This window comes from Gavialis gangeticus, unplaced genomic scaffold, assembly GCF_001723915.1.
Source record: "Gavialis gangeticus isolate Ggan-Ray unplaced genomic scaffold, GavGan_comp1, whole genome shotgun sequence".
NCBI classification, from domain to species: Eukaryota; Metazoa; Chordata; order Crocodylia; family Gavialidae; genus Gavialis; species Gavialis gangeticus.
The window spans coordinates 22,977,321-22,997,960 of NW_017729032.1; positions in this window are offsets into that span (position 1 = coordinate 22,977,321).

Genomic DNA, 20,640 nt, shown 5'->3' on the forward strand with positions numbered 1-20,640 from the left:
ATTGTCTGATATAAAGCAACACAACCTAAAATTTCAACATTAGATTGAAATTTTGCCCTTGATTCATGTCTTAGATTTCTATTTCATTTCAAGATAAAGTATTATCCATAACTGAATTTCCTGGATTTGTCAGTTTATTGCAGAACAGACAATTAACATTTAAATCTATGGTTTTTAATATATATATCTTCTTATTCCTTATTAATGCAATCAGTCAGCGTTAAAAAATGTCATTGATAACAAACTTCTTTAAGACAGCAGTTCCTTTCTTTCTGAGAATATAGGTTAGGCTTATGAAGATTAACTGCTTGCTCTGGAAACTGAAGTTATCTATTTTTATAAAGGCTAGATAAAATATGGGCAACAGTATTGCAGCTTCTTTACATTAATACTTGAGAACCCAATCCTACCAGAATCTGTTGCCTCACGCTACATGTTTTGCAGGAGATGCTCAAAGTCTCACAAGACTGGGCCCTCTGTGAGCAGAATTTGGGAAATAAATTGATAAACTAAAAATCAGTAAATAAAGAACTTGGTTCTAGGATCCTTTTGCTGACTAAAACCTTACTCTGGTGAATAACTGCATTTATTGTAGTAGGATTGCCTGAATGAAGGTGACAGCATTAGCCAGGTAAAATTAGAGAAGTTGTATAGTCCTGCAAAGTATCAAGTACCTTTCAAAAAGTTTTCAACAGCCTTAGTGCCTATTAATTAAAAAAAAAAAAAGAGCAGATACTAAGAGGCACACTTTTCACAACAGAGCCAAGAAGCATGGCACCTATCTCATAGCCAATCCTGTTTTTATGGCCTTTTCATCCTGAGAGGGTTAAAACCCACATCATCCACTTCCCAGGAGAATGTCCTAAATACCAGGCTAAAGACTAAGCTGGATTGGAGGAAGGACTTTTCCCTCCTCTCCCATTGCAGGTAGGTCAATGTGTAGGAAGAAATACAAGATTCAAGGGGCCAGGTGAGATGCAAGTAACAGGGAGAGTGACTCTTTAACCCAGCAACATGGTCACTCCCCTGGGGACTGAAAGACTTGGTTTCCGGTCCGTGTTCCTGGCTGTAATTTATGAATGACAGAATAGTGTAAAATGCATGGTTAGGCATGGGAGCAGGGACCAGAAAAGTGGGATTTCAGCCGCAAGCTTCTCTTCATTGTTTGCCATTGGTCCTTGTTCCCATCCTTTACATCCCTGCATTTAGTGTGCTGGCTTCTGCAATGTGAGTGGTACCTCCCAGTGGTGTCCCTCAGGGAGAAGCCAAGAGAGCTACAGGAGGAGGTGGCAAGGCTCAGAAGCATCCTATGCCATGAAGAATTCATTGATTCAATGCTGGAGGAACCCTCTAGGACTGAGGAAGAAGGACTACCAAAGGCAATGCTAGAGAAAGAAGAGGATGTGGACTCCCAGGAAGGTGGAAACTGGAGGCTTGTGACCTCTGGAAACAAGCAGAAGCCTTCATCTCCACCTGCAGACGTTTGCTTGAAGAACAGATATGGAGCCCTAGCAATAGAGGAGGAGGAGAATGTTCCATTGGTGGAAAAGGCCAGGCCAGGCCTCCCCAAGGTGGGGAGGATCAAGCCCACTGCCACAAAGAGGAAGCAACGGTTGGTGGTGGTTGGAGACTTCCTTCTGTGGGAAAAGGAGGCATCCACCTACCACCCTGACCTGTTGTCTCAGGAAGTCTGCTGCTTGACCAGACCCCAGAACTGAGATGCCGTGGAGGGATTACTGACACTCATCCAGCCCTCTGACTACTACCTCATGCTGCCTATTCATGTGGGCATCAATGATACTGCCAGGGGTGACCCTGAGCAGATCAAAAATGACTACAGGAGTGAAAGGTTCAATGCATGGTTGCACAGATGGTGTTGCCAGCAGGGCTTTGGCGTCTTTAACCATGGGATGTTGTTCCAAGAAGAGGAATTACTAGGAAGAGATGGAATCCACCTAATGAAGAGAGGGAAGAGCTTGTTAACCTAGTGAGGAGGGCTTTAAACTAGGTTTTCTGGGGGGGAGGAGGGGGAGGGGTGGAGACCAAAGTCCTGAGGTAAGTGGGAAAGTGGGTGATCTGCAGGGAGTGCAAGCAGAAGTGGGCAACAGAGGAGACCTTCTTATCCTTCCTGAGAAAGTAGATCAATTGGCTTGTTACCTCAGTGTCAGTATATGAATGCATAGAGCCCGTGAAATAAACAGGAAGAATTGGAAGTCTTTGCACAGTCATGGAACTATGATGTGATTGGAATAACAGAGACTTGGTGGGATGGCTTGCATGATTGCAGCACTGTCATGGATGGTTGTAAACTGTTCAGGAAGGACAGGCAGGGTAGAAGAGGAGGAGGAGTAGTTGTGCTTTATGTAAGAAAGCTTTGATTGTTCAGAGCTCCAGTATGAAACTTGAGACCCACCTATTGAAAGTCTCTGCATTAGGGTCAGAGGGGACAGCAACAATGGTGGTGCCATTGTGGGTGTCTGCTACAGACCACTAGACCAGGAAGATGAGGTGAATGAGGCTAGCAGAAGTTTCCTGATTACAGGCCCTGATTCTCTTGGGGGACTTCAATCACCCTGACATATGCTGGGAGGGCAATATAGCAATGCACAGGCAATCCAGGAAGTTTTAGGAGAGTGCTGGGGACAACTTCCTTGGAGAGGCCAACTAGGGGCCATGCTCTTCTTGACCTGCTGGTCACAAATTGGGAAGAACAGGTGGGGAATGAAGTAGTGGATGGCAACTTGTGCAGCAGTGATAATGAGATGAGTAAGTTCAGGATCCTGAGGAAAGGAAGGAAGGAGAGCAGCAGAGTAAGGACCCTGGTCTTGAGAAAAGCAGACTTTGAGTCCCTCAGGGAACTGATGGGGAGTATCCGCTGGGAGGCCAGTCTGAGGTGGAAAGGAGTCTAGTAGAGCTGGTTTAATTTTAAAGAAACCTTACTTAGGGTGCAGGAAGGAGCCATTCCAATGTTTAGGAAGACTAGCAAGAATGGTAGAAGACCAGCTTAGCTGAGAAGGGAACTCTTCAGTGCTAAAACACAAAAAGGAAGCTTACAAGAAGTGGAAACTTGGACAAACACTTAGCGAAGAGTATAAGAGTATTGCTCGGGCATGCAGGGATGCAATCAGGAAGGCCAAAGCACAATTGGATTTGCAGCTAGCAGGGCATGTGAAGGGTAACAAGAAGGGTTTCTACAAGTATGTCAGCAATAAGAAGAAGATTAGGGAAAGTGTGGGTCCCTTACTGAATGTGGGAGGCAACCTAGTGACAGATGATGCAGAAAAGACTGAAGCATTCAATGCTTTTTTTATCTCAGTCTTCCAGGCAAGGTCATCTCCTAGACTACTGCACCTAGCAGTACAGTTTGGGAAGGAGGTAAGCAGCCAACACTGGTGAAAGGACTGTTTAGAAAAGCTGGATGTATACAAGTCCATGGGGCCAGACATGATGCATGTGAGGGTGTTGAGCCCCTGGCTATTATCTTTGAAAACTGATGGCTATTGGAGATGTCCTGGATCAAATGTAGTGCCAAACTTTAAGAAAGGGAAGAAGGATGATTCAGGGAACTACAGATCAATCAGATCTCACATCAATCCCTGGAAAAATCATGGAGCAAGTCCTCAAGGAATTCATTTGTAAACAGTTGGAGGGCAAGAAGGTGGTTAGGAACGCTCAGCATGGATTCACCAAGGGAAGTCATGCCTGACCAAGCTGATTGCCTCCTATGACAGGGTTTTATTTAGCGTATGTTGGTACAGTGATCACAAAACAAGAATAAACATATTTCCAATTTTATGTCTAAATTTTTGAGCCAGCTGATTGCCTGGGGTGTTGTATTGCGCAGATTCAGTAGAGTTCCATTAAAAGCATGAAGAGGGTATTCAGAAGTGATGTGATTCAAACTTTGAAAATGGGAGCTACAGTCACAGTTTGGTGAGCTAGTCCAGCCCTATCAATGCAACAGAAAACAATATATTCTATGTCCTGTCCTGATTCTGTTTTGGTGAAGACGAAAGAGGTTTAGGGAAATCAAAACCAGCTAGTCTAATGGTTGGATTTGTAATAATTATTTCTGTATTAGGGCGTGAATTGAGCCACTTTTCCATCTGGGCATCTTGGACGTTAAGTGAGTCTTGCTTAAGTTGAATTGCTGTTCTCCAAGTGGGATGTCTACATTTTAATCTCAGATGCAGTGGGTTTAAGATATCTTTGTGCATAGGCAGCTGCAGGTTATTTTTCAGTTTAGTCCATATTTTTTAGTTTAGTCCATAATTTAGTTAAGGCATTTTTTCTTCTTAGTGGGGGAGGATGTATGTTACTAAGAGTAGGGAGCCATTGAAGAGGGGTTGATTGAATTGTTCCTGTAAATTTGCATTGCTTGGTTCAGTTGTATGTAAATCTTATCAGTGTGAGTACTGTTCAACCAGATTGGGGCACATTATTCCACCAAAGAGTAGACCAGTACTATGGCTGTTGTTCTCAGTGCATCGGCATGAGCTCAAAGCAGGAGTGACTGGCTCTGTGGCTGTGGGATGAGCAGTGGATGTGATATACCTGACTTTAGCAAGGCTTTTGATGCAGTCTCCCATAACATTCTTACAAGCAAGCTAAGGAAATATGGGTTGGATGAATGGACTGTAAGGTGGATAGAAAACTGGCCTGAACATCGGGCTCAGAGGTTAGTAATCTTCTTCTTCCTTCTTCAGCAATCCCTTGCAGTCAAGGGTGACTGTCTTCCATGTTTGTCTTATCCATGTGTCTGAAGATGTCTGATGAAGCCTATCCAGGGTTGACAGACTCTACTACAGCTCAGATTCTACTGCACTCCAGCTGTGTGGAGTGGTGCTGGATTCTTGATTTGGTCTACAACACGCTGTTTATGCAACTCCCGCTTTTCCATCTCCTCTTGTTGTCATGAAGTTTCAAAGTATTGAGATCCCTGAAGCAGTCTCTTCCTCCATTTGAGGAGGTCCTGGACAACAGTCTCCCATGAGTTGACATTGTTGTTACATTTTTAAAAACTGGCCTTGAAATTGTCCCTGAATCACTTTCTCTGCTGTCCTCTTGAGTGTACACCTTGCATGAGCTGGGAGAATAAAACTTGCTTCAGGAGTCTGACAGGGCCGGCCTAAATAAGTTGATGTTGAATGATCATTGCCTCGATACTTGGGGTATTTGCTTGCAGGAGGACACTAATGTTGGTACAGCTGTCTTCCCACTGGATTCAGAGGGACTTTTGCAGGCTGATGGTACTTTTCCAAGAACTTTAGATGTCTCCTGTATGTTGTTAATGTTTTAGTTCCATACAGTAAGGTGGGGATCACAATTGCTTAATAAATCATGAGCTTGGTTTCAGAACTGATGTTGTGATCTTTGGACACCCATTTCTTCAGGTGTCCGAAGGCTGCATGTGTACATTTGAGGCAATGCTGGATTTCTTTGTTGATGTTAGCCTTCTGCAAGAGATGGTTTCCAAGGTACAGGAAATGATCAATATTCTCCAGAGTCTCACCATAGATCTGGATTACCAAAGCTGCGGACTGTTCATTAGGGGCTTGTTGGTATAGATGTTGACAATTGCCTGAAGGTCTGCTTCCAAGTGAGCACACGCTACAGCATCACCAGTGTACTGGAGTTCAATGATTGGGGGTGGGGTAGTCTTGATTTTGGCTTGGAGATGGCTGAGGTTAAACAGCTTACCACCCATTCAGTAGTTTAGCTTCACTCTGGCTGGAAGCTTGTTAGTGGTCAGATGTAGCATCATGGCAAAGAATGTGAACAGAGTGTTGGACCAATGACTTATTTAACTCCCATTTTAACCTCAAAGGGATAGATCCACTACTAAGAACAACCACTCAATACCATCACGGAGCAGGCAAAGAATGGTGACAAATTTTGGTGGGCATCCAAACTTCAGAACGATCCTCCACAACACTTCTCAGCTGATGGATTCAAAAGCTTTCATAAGGTCAAAGGAGGCCATGTAAAGAGGCTTATGTTGTTCCCAGCATTTCTCCTTCAGCTAGTGAGCTGTGAAGATCGTGTCAGTTGTGACTGTTTATACCCTAAACCACACTGAATTTCCAGGAGGAGCTCTTCAGCAGTGGAAAGAGATGGTTCAGGAGAGTTCTCATAATGATCTCTTCTGTGGTGGGAAGCAGAGTGATCCCTCTGTAGTTTTCACAGTCAGCCTTGTCTCCTTTCTTGAAGATTGTTATGATAATGGTGTCCCTGTGGTCATTTTTGATATCCTTATCATTCCAGATCCTTAAGATGAGGGCATGAATCTTGGATGTGAGCTCCTCTCTCCACTGCTTGAATATTTTTACAGGGATTCCATCTGTTCCAGATGCTTTGTAATTCTTCATCTGCTTGATGGCTTCTCACCTCATCGAGGGTTGGAGGGATTCCGAGATCATCTCTGACTGTGTGTTGCAGGATGGAGTTGAGAACACTCTCATCAACAGAAGAGTCTTGATTGAGAAGGTCTTCAAAATGCTTCTTGCAGTGGGCATTTATGGCTCCTCTTTCCTTGATCAGGTGTTCTCTACCCTTAGGTCTCAAGGGGGTTGGCCCCTGAGTGCTTGGACCATAGATGGCTTTGGTGGCACTAGAAGCCCTGCATACCATGGATGTCAGCCAGATGTTGAATCTCTTTAGCCTTGTCTTCCCACCATTTGTTCTTCATATTGTGGGTCCTCCTTTGAACCTCTGCCTTGGCTTGTTGGAAATTCAATTTCCTTTGCTTGGAGTCAGTGTCATTTTGCCAAGCACAAAAGGCCTTGTGCTTGCACTTGATTAGCTCTTGGATCTCCTGGTTGTTCTCATCAAACCGGTCATGATATTTCCTGATAGAGAATCCAAGTGTCTCTTCACAGATGTTGATGATGGTGACCTTGAGGGCACCCTACACACTGCTGACATTCTTCCATTGTTGTTGATTGGAATTCACCAGCAGTTTTTCATTAAGGCACTGGTGGAAGAGGTCTCTCTTGCTTGGGTCCTTGAGTCCTTCAATGTTGATCTTGTCAGCATTCCTTCTGCGGCAGCCATCATTTTGGAGCCAGTTTGAGTGGCATAACTGAGTGGATGAGTTGGTGATCAGTCCAGCAAGCATCAGCTCTTAACATAGCTTGGGTGATGCGGCTATTTTTGCGATCCCGGGCACGGATGATGACATAGTCAATCAGGTGCCAATGCTTAGATTATGGGTGTTTCCATGATGTCTTGTGCCTGTTTTTCTGGTGAAACAGGGTGTTGGTGATGGAAAATCCATGTTCCATGCATTTGGTCAAGAGGAGGATGCCACTGGAGTTGATCTTTCCTACTCCTTCCTTGCTGATGGTTCCGTTTCAGAGGTTAGAGTCCCTTCTGACTCTGGCATTGAAATTACCAAGAAGAATAAGTCTGTTTTCCTCCAGAACATCAGAAAGGACTTGGTCAAAGTTGGTGTAGAATTCCTCCTTGGTTTCATCATACACGCATATTGACAGTAGCATATTGGCTCCCCACCAGTTTAAGACAGAGAGTCATGAGGTGCTTATTACTTTTGATAGGGAACTCACTGAGTTGGTTTATGAGTTCATTTTAATGGCAAAACCAACTCCATGAAGTTGGCATTCTCCTTCCTGTTTATCCTTCCAGAAAAAGGTATATCTGTCTCCATGTTTTCTGAGCTGCCCATCTCCCACTTGCCAGGTCTTCCTCATTGCAACTACATTGATGTTGTATCACTGGAGTTCTTGGGACATGATTGCCATGTGGTAGTCTGGACATTCACTATTAGGGCTGTTCATAAGGATACTGATGTTCCAGGTTCCAGAAATGATGGTGTGTCTTCTCTGTTGCATTCTACTCTGTCAGAACCTCACACTCAATACTGCAACAGAATGATGGGATACAGTGCAAAAGGCTGGAAATATTAATGTGCTTGATCCTAATATACCATTTGATTTCAGTAGAGGCTACATATCCAAAGGGCTTACAGACTCAAGTCCAAGCTTTCTTATGGACCCAAAGAAACAGACTACCATCTTCAGCTTCATCTGTGCAAAAGTGAAGTTTATTTCCTACCTATGGGAACTTTTTCATATATTTCATAGATTACATAGATATTATGGCTGAAAAGGACCTTCTGAGATCATCGGGTCCAGCCCGCTGCCCAAGGGGCAGGAACTCATCTTGGACTCCCTTACCTGTCAGATTATGATCTTTCAGGGCCTCGACAACCAACCTTCTGAGCTCATGAAAATCAGCTGAAGTTGAGGATTTCTGCATTGATGACTGATTTGCCACCTTTGCGACGGATGAGGAAGGTGATCAACACATGATAACTGTTACCGAGATTCCCTTCAATCCTCAGGTTACTCACTAGATCATTCCTTTTGGCCAGAACCAGATCTAGCAGTGCCTTGCCTCTTGTTGGCCCGTGCAGTTCTTGAGTCAGATAGAACTTGTCAATGCAGGTAAAGAAGCTCATGACTGATCAGATTTGGCTGAATGCTCCTCCTCTCCTCCTGAAATGTCAAGGAGGTTGAAATCACCCATGACAATCATGCACCAAGAGCTTGCAGCCTCTGTTAGTTTCCTAGAGCAGTGGTTCCCAATGCAAGCCAAGATCAAGTCCTGTATCACCCACACTTCCTCAGCTTAGCTCATGTGCCTGGATCAGGCCCAGTGCCACCTTGGCTTCAAGCAACTGGATCATGTTGCCTGCACCATGTTTAAAGGGCTTGATGCAGGCAGGGAACCCTTTCCTGGCTGAGTGCGGGAGGAGTTTCTGGCTCCGCTCCAGCCCTGGTCTCAGGGAGGAAACCCAGGCATCCTTATCACGTGTTATCCCTGCAGCGCAGCTCAGCACCAACTATTTTATTTCAATGAGCTTATACAACAATTAACCACAATTTTGATTTTTCAATGGATCGGGGGCCCCAAAACTATATCTTGCAGGGGGCCCCAAAAAATTGTGGGCTAGCCCTGCTTGGAAATCCCTGCAGGCCAGATGACATGGCTCTGTAGACTAGATTTGGCCTGCAGGTGGGGGATTTAGCACCCCTGTAATAATGGAATTCACAGAATCATAGAAAATTAGGGTGGGAAGGGACCTCAGGAGGTCATCTAGTTGAACCCCCTGCTCAAAGCAGGACCAACCCCAACTAGATAATCTCACCCATGGCTTTGTTTAGCCAGATCTTAAAACCTTTCAGCTTGGAGACTCCACCACCTCTCTAGGTAACCTGTTCTAGTGCTTTACTACTCTCCTAGTTAGAAAGTTTTTCCTAATATCTAATTTAAAGCTCCCTTGTTGTAACTTGAGACCAGTGTTCCTTCTTTTGTTATCTGAGAACAGCCTATCTCCATCCTATTTGGAACCACCGTTCAGGTACTTTCAAGTGGGTATTAAATCCCACCTTAGTCTTCTCTTCTCTAGACTAAATAAGTGCAGTTCCCTCAGCCTATCCTCAGAAGTTATGTGCTCTAGTCCCCTAACCATTTTTATTGCCCTCTGCTGGATTCTCTCCAATTTGTCTACAACCTTTGGGGAGCCCCAAAACTGGATATAGTACTCCAGATGTGGCTTCACCACTGCTGAATAGAGGGCAAGAATCACATCCCTTCATCTGCTGGCAAAGCTCCTATTAATGCAGCCCAGTATGCCATTAGCCTTCTTCACAACAAGGGCATACACTGGTGGCTCATATTCAGCTTATTGTCCACTTTAACCCCAGGTCTTTTCTGCAGAGCTGCTGCCAGTCGGTCCCCAGCCTGTAGTGGCAAGGGGTCAGACTCAATGACCTACTGAGGTCCCTTCTGACCCTAACATCTATGAATCTATGAAAAGATACTGATATAGGTTCCTCTTCAGCTGGACACTTCTTATATGAGTAGTCCCACTATAGTAGGAAGTCTCTCATGCTTTAAGTTAGGTACATGCTTAAGTACCTGAAAGAACTGGGTCCTTCATCTCTTGCATTGCATGCGACAGTTCTAAAATTAAAAATAGGCTAAAGTTGCTTGCTAGTTGTTATCATTTGACATACTATATACTCAAGACACATTAATTATAGCAAAGGGTCTATGAATGCATCTAAAGGTATATGGATAACAGTTTGTGATACTGATGTGATACCGATGACTACTGTGTGATACTGATGACTAGTGAAGTGTTGGGTAGTCCAATTCATCAGCAGCCTGGTTTATTTTTGTGCCATGAGAAAGATCTTCAGGCAAACTTCCTAAAAATATTCAAAGGCGAACAATCTGTAGGTCAATGATACTACATTCAAAAGTGTTTTACTCAGCAATAAAATCTTCACCAAGGTTTCATTAGCATGAACATGTGGTGACAAAAGTGCTTCAGAGCTTTGCACCACACACTGGTTTTATATTAATTCATAATTACTATTCCTATGGGGTTACCCTGGACTATTCGGGGCCTTCAACTAATTGAACAAGAGGCAAAAATAAAATTAATGAACTGCAAAGGTCAATATGTGACTTTCTGACTTGTATAATTTAGTGTAAATACCAGCTAGGGATAACTGCAAAATAAAAGCATTTCTACTTGGCCCTTATCTGGCCAAACAGGCCATATATAAAATTTATTTTAACACATTTCTGCAGGAAACATTTCACTAGTGTGCTTGTGAAGGGTTCGTACTGTTGAGTAAATATCAAGTCAACGGAGTGCCATTGAGTCCTTGCTTGCCTCCTGCATTCTGTGAATATCTTCCAACTCTACTGATTGGATGAACTTTTCTGAACATTCAGACTAGGGAAACCCCTAGCTACAGGTCAATGAGTCAGAAACTTGGAGAAATGTGGTAGGTAAAAGATTTTCCAAAGGAATTTGCCGAGGAAATATGGCCCTGACATATATATATGTACCTTACAATATTTGATTTCTATGGTTGTTGCTCCATTGACCAGGAGGCCATTGGGCATTTGGTTACTGTTGTGATGACTTTAGTTGTGGATTTTCCTGTTCTGGATTTCCACATAGCAGGGTGGGTCACAAGCAGGCTGTCATTTTTCACCCCAGGAATCCTTCCAGACTTCCTCCACCATCTTGGACCAGTGGCTCAAAAGTGGCTTCTGCACCTATATTTAAACATGATGGAGAGAGGCCAAAACCCTCAACTCTGCCAATGGTTATTGGTCTGCTGAAACCAGGGAACCCAACCAGTGATCCCAGGAGCTACAGGCCAATATCATTGCTTTGTACAGCTTACAAATACTGGAGCGACTCATCCTTCAATGGATATGCATGGTTGCCAAGGCATCCTTCCCCTGAGAACAAACCAGTTTTATGCTGTATCGAAGCTGCTGTGACCACGTGCTTGCCCTCACCATGAACATTGTGGCTGGCTTCCATCATAATCTTAAGACCAGCACTGCATTCATGGATCTTTCTGTAGCATATGATACTGTGTGGAAGCATGATCTGTTGCTAAAACTGTCCTGCCTTCTCCTGTGTACTAGACTGTTCTACCTTTTGTGGACATTTTCTGGGCAACTGACGGATGCGTGTCTACCTTCAAGACAAAACGAGCAGACCAAGGAGTCTAAATAATAGCCTCCCACAAGAAAGTGTTCTTGCTCTGACTCTCTTCAACATTTATGTATGTGATATGCTTGCTAGCTCTTTGAGGAAGTTTGCATATGCCTGGCACTAACCACACAGGCAAGGGCCTTCAAGGAAACTGAAGACACGCTGATGTTAGACCTGTCAATAATGGCAAAATATTTCTGCAAGTGGAGGCTGTGACCAAATCCAACTAAGTCTGTCATCTCAGCATTTTACCTCAACAATCACAACGCACATATTCATCTTAACCTTACTTTTTGTGGAGAAAAATTGCAACTTGTTCCAACTCCATCCTACCTAGGTGTGACACTTGACTGCACCTTAATCTTTCGTAATTATCTTTGAAAGATAGCTGCAAAGATTAAGAGTTGGGTGAACATAATGCGAAAACTTGCTGAAATGAGCTGAGGTGCCACTGTGGGAGTACTCCGCACCTCCACTATGGTATTGGTTATCTCAACGATTGAGTGCCGTGCACCTGTCTGGGCTGCTAGCACTCATACCAAATGCATGGATGTCCAGTTAAATTCTGCAATGTGTGCTATCACAGGAACCCTAAAATCTACACCAATTCCATGGTTACTGGTGCTGGCCAATATTGCCCCCCCAGACGTTTGCTATGATTAAGCTACATACAGAGAGGTCGTCCACATGAATTACAATCCAGACCTCTCCATCCACAGAGATTTGAAGAACCTCCCAGCTCACTGTTTGGTCTTCTTGAAACCCTTGTGGACATGTGTACAAGCCCTTGTAGGACATGAGGGTGCAGCAACTTGGAGGAAAGCATGGAATGAAACCAGCATTCAGTGGTTTCATCTAATTTCCTACCCAACAATAAAGCCTCTTGGTTTTGACTTTCCGTGGAAAGCATGGAAGGCTCTTAATTGGATCCGAAGTGGGCCTGGCAGCTGCAGTCACTTGATACACAAATGGTGAAGTTCTACCAAATGTGACCGTGGCAATCCTGATCAAACTATGGACCACATAAGAACGCTCTGCTCTCTATACAAATTTGATGGTGACATTGCAGAGATACATTCCCTTTTCTCAAGAGCATTACACTGGTTAATTAACCTTAAACTGGACTTAAAATTGTTGCTCTGAGTCAGTCAAATGAAAGAAGAACACCTTGGGTTTAGAATGAAAAGTCTTCCTGGTGGTACTGCTGCTTTTCTTAAAGATTTTCATAGATTTCATAGACATTAGGGCTGGAAGAGACCTCGGAAGATCATCGAGTCCAGCCCCCGCCCAAAGGGCAGGAAATCAGCTGGGGTCATAGGATCCCAGCAAGATAAGCATCCAATTTGCTCTTGAAGGTGTTCAATGTAGGTACTTGAACCACCTCTGATGGCAGGATGTTCCAGACCTTGGGGGCTCGGACAGTAAAGAAATTCTTCCTTATGTCCAGCCTGAAATGGTCTCGCAGTAGTTTATGACCGTTCGACCTCGTCATCCCTTGGGACGCTCTGGTGAACAAACATTCCCCCAGATCCTGGTGGTCACCCCTGATAAACTTATAGGTGGCCATCAGATCACCCCTGAGCCTGTGCTTTTGCAGGCTAAAGAGCCCCATGGCTCTCAGCCTGTCTTCATAAGGTCTGTTTTCCTGACCTCTGATCATGCGCGTGGCTCTTCTCTGGACTCTCTCAAGCTTCTCCACATCTTTTTTGAATTGTGGAGCCCAAAACTGGACGCAGTACTCCAGCTGTGGCCTCACCAAGGCTGAGTACAAGGGGAGAATGATGTCCTGGGATTTGCTTGAGAAGCATCTATGGATGCAAGCCAGTGTTTTGGTCGCTTTAGTAGCCACAGCATCGCATTGCAGGCTCATGTTCATCTTGTGGTCAATGATGACCCCCAAGTCTCTGTCTTCCATAGTGCTAGCCAGTGTAGCACTGCCAAGCCTATAAGGATGCTGCAAGTTTTTCTTCCCAAGGTGGAGAAACTTGCATTTTTCAGTGTTAAACACCATCAGGTTCTCGTCCACCCATTTGCTGAGCCTGTCCAGGTCAGCCTAGATCACCCGCCTGCCTTCTGGCGTGGATGCTTTGCCCCAAAGTTTGGGGGTAGCTTTACTCCAAAAAGTGGTGTCTTGCTCAACAGAATTAGTTTTTATCTGTATTCTGAATCACATCTTCTTAAAACAGGCACAGAAATACATTTGAACTGCACCTTAATGTTATTGAAATATCATCATAGCTAAGAGCTGAATTTTTTGAACAAAAACAACAGAATTGCTTAGTACTGCTTAGTACTATATTGTTCTGCTTGTAAGTCAACCTTTTTCCCTTAGAACCATAAAAATCACCCTCAGCTTATAAGCGGAGTTCACCTACTAACAGAAATTGATGGTACTATTATATAGAGCAGATGAGCTTAGATTTCACCCTTAAGAGCTTGCCATTGCAGCCCTTACAGATATTGCACAAGGTCATCTGCTCTATTTTGATAGTGGCAGAGCAGGTGACTATACACAGCACCCGTATCAGCTATAATGGATGGCTCTTAAGGAATTCATATAGGGCTATCTGCTCCTTCTTAATGGTGGTGGAGCACATGACCATAGCACAGCACACTGAGGACCACAATAGCTGGATGAACCATATAGAACACCACCTCACAGTTTCTAGGGATCTTCCTGGTCTGGTCTACCAGTGTTACAGACACAAATCAATCCTCTCTCAGGAAGTTAGATGCTCAGGTGCCCTAAGATCCTTATTTCAAACTAAAGCTCCTTGGTTCCATTGCAGGGAGCAGGAAGACTTTGATCTCCAGCATGAGGACAGTCTGTGGCAGGTCATCAATGGAGCCACAGAGCCAAGGAGCAGCCCATGAGGTAAGCTTGTAGGAAAATGTGCAGACTCCTCCTGTGCCTTGCCTATGTTTTACCAGAAATTGGTCAGAACTGAGTGAAATATTTTAGATTCAGCATTATAGCATTTTCCAGGACAACACACCACACTGCACCACATCACACACAATAGGAGCAGCCATAGACTTAGCCATTTCCTCCTTCCCCACAACCCTCAAGTTATTAGGAAAATTTGTATTTTGACCCCCTAAAATCAGGGTGGTTTGGATCTAGGATTTTGGTTCTACATGTCAGTGAAGTTTGAATCCAGAACTGTCATTCAGATCTGGGTTTTTAATGAGGGCCTGTCTTTGTTTAAACCTATAAACAGTTTCCTTTAACTGACAATATTTTTATCGATATGTATTACAATAGAATTTTAGGGTGAAGATAAAATAATGAGACCTGGGGAAAAATGTTTGGTATAGAAGATGCCTTTTACATTTACGTTTTATTTTAGTATCTTTAGTGTATTTAACCTTTCCTTGGCTATTTGATTGTCCTGTGGAATTCTATAAGGGCAATAGCAAATCAAAGACTTTATCTCTAGTTATAAGCTTATATTGAGGGAAAAATGTATTTTTCCTGCACTTGAGCCTTAAAATATGGGGTTGAATTACATGTGAGGTTGATTTGTAACCAGGATGCTATGTTATGTTCCAGTTCACACTGACTACAGGAAAAAAGATTGTCTTACTATCATCTGAATGAATAATTTGCAGACCTTATGGGGAAAAGATGAAATAGGCCTTAATTTAGTATGTGAAAGGGTTTTTACTGAGGTATAAAGCCTGTGACATAAGAACGTAGCTAGATACCCATAACCCAGGCTAAGTTTGTGAGACTATTATAAAAAAATAACAGCTTTTTACTTGTAAACTGAGAACACTGTATATGGAAATTAATAAGAGATATTAAAAAGGGAACCTCATTGTTAATAGTTATTTTTCATAGGAAAACTGCATGTGAAAAGACTGAGAACAGCACATTTTAAAGCTTGACATGGAGAGGCACAACACAAGCTGAGAAACCCAGAAGGGTAGAAGCCCTTCCTCAAAACCTAGACACAGAAAATAGGGCCTGGTAGGTATCTTTGGTCTCGACTGAAACTGCTTACTAATGCCAGCTGTGATGGTGACCATTTGTCTACTGGAATGTAACCAGCCGTTAGATGTTAATGACTTCTGATCACTAATGACCTGTTCAGGATCTGAACCAGCAATCTATGGGTGAATGACTGCATATCCCATTACCTTTATGTATATCCTGTGTCTGACACTAATTAATTTAGAATACCAGAAAGACTTAGGAGAACTAGTAAATGCTGGTAGCAGAGTATTAAAATCACAGGCAAGATTGTTCTCAAAACTAGGCACCTGTGAATTCTTGTTGACATTTTCAAATATGATTGCCAAAAGAATACAATAGTCATGGGAGCCAGACAGAAACATGCCTCTGTAACCTAGTGATCAGTGCCCTCAGCTGGGAGACGGAAAGCCTGTGGACTACTCTCAGGATTATGATTTTTTTTAATCCAGTGTCTGTTTAGCAGTAGTTTATCAAAAAGGGAGGGGGGAACACCTGTAGCTACAGCCTTGGACAGTGCATAAAAATAGCAGCAGCTGTGCTGCTGGCCTGGCCACTGCCATTGCTGCTGGCAAGAAGCTGCTGATGCTGCCCCGTGCATTACTGTCGCCCAGGGCACTCAAGCTTCCAGTTATACCTCTGCTGCCTTGTATACAAAATGTGTAAAGAATCCAGAAGGCAGAATCCAGGATTAACTCCTCCCAGATGAAAACCCTAACCATTAGGTTGCAGAAGCAGACTTTTTCTTGCTTATTCTCTTTCCAGCCCTGTGAATCTTGCATTCTTTGCCATGCAGAAGCCCTGCTTCAGCAGAAAGGACACTGTAGCTTGGTGGTTCAGGCACTCTCCTGAAAGGTGGGAGATATATTTTGAATCCCTTCACTCTGAGGAAAGCCCGTAATACAGCTCTCCCATTTCTCCCAGGAAGAGAGCCCTGGATTCTGGTCTCTGCTCCAAACACTCTTTATGTATTTTATGCAATAACTGGTTAATCCAAAATGCATTGCATGCTGCTGCTTGCTTGCTTGCTTTCTGATTGGCTTCAGTGGAAGTGGTGGAGAGGGCTCATCTCACAGTCTGGTGGGTATCTCTATTCAAGGTATGGAAACCCAGGACACATCACTTGTTATTTCAAATTCTAGCTGTGAACACGCATGCTTGTATTTGAAACACCGCCCCCCCATACATTCTAGTTGAAACAACAGAACTGCCATAACTGGATGTCTTTATAAATGTGGGCTGAAGTCTGATTTTGGCCTAATGACTTGCCAAAGAGTTTTCAAAAGTCTGTGCTGGAGCAGGGACTTACTCCAGATCCCAGACAAGTAGAAACCTACCAGGGGACTTGAAAGCCCTTGGTGGCAGCCATATATGAGGCAGTGTCGATGGTCACTTCACTGGTGCAGCTGCTGCTCTTTTTGTACCCTTACTTCCCCACTACCCACCCAGGGTCAACACCTGGGGCTGGTGTCCGAGCCGTGCCCCCCTTTATTATGATACTGCAGACAAGCATCATATGCAGCCATCCTTCTCCTTAAACAGCTTTCTCATTTAACTTCAACCAATACTAAACTGTGGTAAGACTGTGGATCAGCTAGTAGCAAAGTTATGTTGTGGAGTTCATTAATTTAACGCAATCTTTAAACATATAATGCTGCCTCTTGTGGAATGGCCTTGTCAGGATATTTTACTAGTTTAATTCTTGTCTTTAAAAAAGCATCACATTGACAAAACTCCTGACATTTTGATATAAGCAAGAAATAAATTAAGGCTTCAGAGATAAACCTTATATATCTATATCTATATCTATATCTATATCTATATCTATCTATCTATCTATCTATATAGTGTACTAATGCAGACCTAATATTATGAATGAGATTGCTAAATTATGGTACCATGGTTTTATGAGATGTAATTATAAGGCCAAAGGTATTTTGTGAGGAGAAAAAAAGCTTACTGTACACTATTAAAATGTTTTATGTCCAGCTATGACTGACACAATGCATTATGGGGCTTGAATAAGCATAATTGTCCAAGAAGAAATAATTGAAAATAATCCTTTAGATGTCAAAATAAAGCCATACCTCATATGACTCTGTCAGTGATTATTGCACATCTCTGCTAGTAAAGAGAAGGTTCCTTAGGGGCTCATAACTTAAGTTTCTAGGTAAATAATACTTTTAGTCTTTAAGATACAATGTTTGGTTCTATATCTCTGAATGGGCACTGCACAAGCACTAAGGGATGATTCTGTCTTCGTCAAAGGGTTGGATTAAATGGTTTCCTGAGGCTCTTTCCAGCACTATTTTTCTGTGATTCTAAGGGAGCAAACCTCTTGACAATACCCTGACTGAGTGCTAAGAATCTCTGCTGGAGGCTTGATGGGAGAAATTATCCCTCACAAGCCACTTTACCATTCTGCCCGTGCATTTTTACTGTACCCGTCACAATGGTTTTAGCAGATGTGCCCTGCCTTTGCTAATCTATCCTCAGGGCTGGAACAGTTATCAGTAGTCCTATGGGAACAAAGACCAATACATAGAAAGGCCAGTACAAAGCCTGTGCTCATAAAACACATCGTGGGAAGGGAGCCTTCATTGATCTGGATTTGATGGAGGTTGTATGAGCCTGCAGCTCACGTAGCTCCTCAACAGCCCGATGCCACTACCTGGAGCCTGGGGCTGACCCCACAACCCCCCTGCCAGCCTGGGGCTGCTCCCCCCTGGCTCAAACTGTTTCTGTCCCGGGCTGTGCCTGGAAGCAGTTTCCTTTGGGTCAAACAGCTCTTGGTGTCACTGTTAAGTCTAACAGTTCTGATGCTGTTGCCTGTGGGACTCTTGGCTCCTGTGGAGAAGGGGCAGGATTGCCCCTTAAATTTATTGCTTTACTTATTTTTTTTTAAAGGAAAGTAAATATATGAAAATAAAAAATCCCTTACTACTTTTCCAAAGCTGAGCTTATTTTCATGATAATAGGTGTATTGCATAAGGGTTACAGTAATTACTTCAGTATGCTTAATGCTAAATTAACAACAATTTTTGTTTGAGAATAATAATATGCCGTGCAGGAGCACAAGGAGAATTAATTAAAACTGGTTAAATGGCTTAATATTCACTATACCAGAGTGAATTATTATTAGTAGGATGATGCCTCAGGTTCACACTGTGTACTGGGCTGTATACAGAATATGGTGGGACAATCAAGCCATGTCTATTTGGTCATAGAGAGGAAGACTTGGGGACAATCCATAGCATCATGGAAACATACATTGTTATTTGCTCCATGTCTAGTATCCACAACCATGGGTGCATCTACATGTGCACTTTACTACAGGGTAGACTAATTAGCTCTGCAGTAAAGCATCACTGGTTACATGTGCACTAGTATTAGGGCACAGTAAATTAATTAACTCCACCATAAGATAGTACTGCTGGAGACGGTACTATCTTACAGCAGAGTAAGTAACTGCACTGAAATGCATGTGTAAATGGTGACAGGGGCTGGCTAGGGCATGACAGTGCTGAACTGTGAGGGCTGCCTGCTGTCCAATGCCACCACATGGAGCCTAAGGCTGATGCTATAGTTCCCCTGCCAGCCTGGGGCTGATCTATCTTGGCTCAAATTGCTGCAGTCCCAGGCTGTGCCTGGAAGCAGTTTCCTCTGGCTCAAATGGCTCAGGAGTTTATTGCATTGCGTTAATTGCATGGGTAGATGCACCCCTTGAGAATTAATTAATGTTGGAATAACTCCATTCATGAGCAGCAAACCTATTAAACTCAACTTCCTAAGATAACAAATTGCCTTAACTTTTGTAGCAGGGTCATGGTACCTTCTTAATTTCTTTTTGATGGTGTGTTATACATATTATTATTATTATTATTATCAACATGTCTAATAATATCAATGATGATCATAATATAGAAAAGCCCCTAATACTGTTAGTCACACTGAATAATGACTTACTTCACAGTATCCCCATTGAAATGAAGCAGATTGTTTGTAGGTGAATAGGTTTCTCAGTGTTAATAAGTGTACCAGGATTTGTCCCTATATTACCCTATCTGATAAATTATTAATACATGTTCAATATAATGTAATTAAAGAAATGTCAGATTCATTTTTGCTCGTAGCAAGTGGGTCTACACACTATATATATGTATACATACACTTAACTTTGAATTTCATGAATCTCCTGTTTTGATGTGATGGTCTACAGTAGACCATTACTCTGATATTGTCCATATGCATTCTCTGCTATCCCTTTTATTCATTATATTGCAGTGTATATCATTCTACATGTAACATTTCACTTTCAGTGACATCCTGTATATACACTTACAAAATGTCTTGCATAGAAAATGAAACATTGTATTTTACTTTAAACTACAATATTAATTAACTTATGTAGACATGGAGGGAAAAAGGTTGGACTTCTACATTAAGAATATATAAACTTGCTCTGAAGTCCAGAAAGAGGCAGACCTGTTGGGAGTCTCTGGCTGAAGATAACAGGGAAATCATACAGGGGCAATGTCATGAGAGTGGTCTGCTATAGTACCAGCAGCATCATGGTTAGTGCAGATGTGCCGCTGATCACCAAAAACTGAAGTTCATAACTGTAGGAAAGGAAGGGGTGTGAACAACAGACTTATGACAGTGGATTTCAAAAAGGCAGATTCAACAAACTCAGGGAACTGTTAGGAAATGTCCTATGGGAAGAAATTTTAAGGGAAAGAGTAGTTTAGGAGAGCTCACGGTTTCCAAAAAAGACAGAAAGATAGTAAGAAACAAATATGGCTGCCTTAAGTATGCTTTAATCATTCAGAAATCATAAAGGAATGGAATAAAAAATAGAAGCAAAGACATATTGTTGAGGCCGAGCATAAGGAATAACACAAGTGTGTAGGGACAAAGCCAGAAAGACTGAGGTGTAAAATGGGTTACATCTAGCAAAGCACATAAGAATAAATTCTATAAATATGTTAGAACAAGCACTCTGGAGGACCTGATTAGAATTCAGAGTGATCTTGATAAATTGGAAAAAAGGTCTGAAATCAATAAGATGGGATTCAGTAAAGACAAGTGCAGAACACTATATGGTTGGGGGGGT